At 27.8% G+C, this 2,657-nt stretch overlaps 1 pseudogene; it reads right to left on the minus strand.

Annotated features, from left to right (window-relative positions):
- Window positions 1–418: 418 nt before the first annotated feature.
- Window positions 419–2,657, minus strand: part of LOC107024236 — a 19,566-nt pseudogene continuing 17,327 nt past the window's right edge.

The raw sequence follows: 2,657 nt of genomic DNA on the forward strand, positions 1-2,657 counted from the left end.
GTATGACTTACAATGTTATAATCCACTTCTTGCAATGACTAAATTTGTGAAAAAATTTAAAATATGACAGGAATGAATACAAAAAGTTGACTCTTGTTCATATCTATCTCAACATCCGAATAGCGTCTCATGAGCTAAATTTTGAAATATTCACAGAAGTGTAAACAAGATTTTTTCAAAATCATTACCTAAGCTGCCAAGGGACATGCCATGTTCCTCCATCCGACACAGCAACTTGGTACCTTATCGCATTAGATGATACGTTCTGAGGTGTGGTGATGTCCACTCTGTTTTCCACATTTGCATGTGAAGTAGAACTCCAATCATTTTGAAAGGATAAACAAAAATGTGATCACATAACAAATCACCACACCCATAAAAAGAAGAAATGAATATTCAACAAAAAAACCAACAATTTATACATCAAACACATAGTAACATACTTTTTTGAAGGGTTTGAGTGCCAATTCATAAGAGATAATCACGAGATAAATGCAAGAAAGTTGTTTAAGAAGCATTGTCGGTCATCCAAGAACAATATAAGAACACATCCGTTACCATAGACACCATCTGATTTCACGTGCTAATCACGGTAAAATTTGCACATATCACACACAAACTTAGCATATTTTCCTTCGGATTGCTTTAGTTCTTCAAGATCAACATCTAAAAGCAGGGAAGCATACTCTTATTATAAAGGTGAACAAAATTATTAAAGGTCCAAAATATAGAAACATTTGACATATTTAAGCAGTGAACATTCACCTTTCAATTTGACTTGTGTTGTAATGTTGATGCCTACAACATCAATATTTGCCCCCGACGTAAACACGAGTCCGAAACATAAAGGGTACAAAATATTAACAAAAATTTCAAAACGGTATATAAAATTTTATATTAACCAAAACGGTAAAATCGCTGCAGGTGCAGCGACTTATCTCACCTGAAAAGGCAGCGATTTTGCAAAAAAAAAAATTTTTTAATAAAAAAATGAAATCGCTGCCTAAGCAGCGATTTCAAAATTTTGCTTCTTACAAATCGCTGCCTTGGCAGCGATTTCATTTTATTTTTTAATTATATTTTTTAAAAAAAAAATAAGGTATATCGCTGCCAGTGCAGCGATTTATTTTATAAAAAAAAAATTTCATTAAATCGCTGCAGGAAGCTATTTTTAAAAAAAAATTAAAAAAATGTTAAAACAACGATTTTATATAAAAAAAAAATTTATAATATTTTTTAAAATTTAAATATATAACTTATAAGAAAATATACATTATTTTAAAAAAAATTAAAAATAAGTAAAGTAATAAATATATTTTCTTTCTAAAAAAAGATATTATATTGAATTTAAATTTAAATGATATTTGAATTCAAATAATTAATTTTTTTAAATAAAAAATTAAAGGCAGCAAAATTATTGAATTTTTTTTTTTAAAACAAAATGATATAGGCTTAAGTCATATGCGGCCCCTTAAAATTGTCCTCATAATTCACTTAGACACCTCAACTAGGACCAATACCTATTGAACACTTTTATTTATTCAAAACTTGTTCCTATTAGACATTTTTCGACAATAAGTAAAAAAAATAAAGTGTGTGTAATGCACTTGCTGTGATGTGGCAAAGTGACTAATTAAAAGATAACATGTGGCGATAGGCCCAACAATTATAGAATTATAAATTTATGTCAAAAAGAATGAAAATTATTTCAAATAAAATTTTCATCTATTTTTTGTATAAAATAAAATAAATAAGAAGCCCAACCTACCCCATCCCCTTTCTTCTCATCTTCTTCCTAGCAAGATTTCTTTCTCAAAGGACAAATTCAATTTCTTTGTTAATTGAATACATAATTATTTTTTATTCTTAATACATGAGAGATATTCGAAGAGACTGATATAAGAGTGATAAAGAAAGACACTCAGTCAATCTTGAGATCAATAAAAAAGAGAAATTGAGAGGAGCTAAATTAATTTTATTGAATCAATCTGATATTATGTTTGATAATTTTAATGGGTTTACATTTTAATTTAAATGGTAATATTTATTCGAAGATAACCGAAATGGAGGTCATCGACTAATTTTTTTCAATCCAATGTTCTTTCTTTTTTCTTTCCTCCAAATTTAATTAGCATGTTCAATTTTTATTTTTTAATAAATATCGAAAAGAAATAGAATAGAAAAAAGTAAGAAAAAAATGGATGCACTGGTCACGAGTTACAGGGGTTGGGTGGGGGCTTTTTGTTTTTTTCTTTTAAGAATTAGTATTAGTTTTAAATAATATATTTTTTAAAATTAAATTATCTAAATGCCAAGTGGCACTCAAAGAAGCAAAAGTATTAAGTTTTTTTTGGAAAAAATAAAAATAAAACATTATTTAAAAAATTTCACGCGCTCAGAGGAAGTGAAAAACACTTTTTTTGCCACCTCAACATTTTGTGTTAAATAGGTATACTTTTTGAACAGTTCAGGTGTTCAATAGGTACTGGTCTTAGTTGAGGTGTCTAAGTGAATTATGAGGACAACTTTAAGGGGCTGCAGATGAGTTAAGCCAATGATATATATATATATATATATATATATATATATATATATATAAAGTTAAAGATGATCACATGATGGATCACATGTGAATAGTAAAAAATTTGTTTTTGTTG

Source organism: Solanum pennellii, chromosome 1, assembly GCF_001406875.1.
Source record: "Solanum pennellii chromosome 1, SPENNV200".
Taxonomy (NCBI): domain Eukaryota; kingdom Viridiplantae; phylum Streptophyta; class Magnoliopsida; order Solanales; family Solanaceae; genus Solanum; species Solanum pennellii.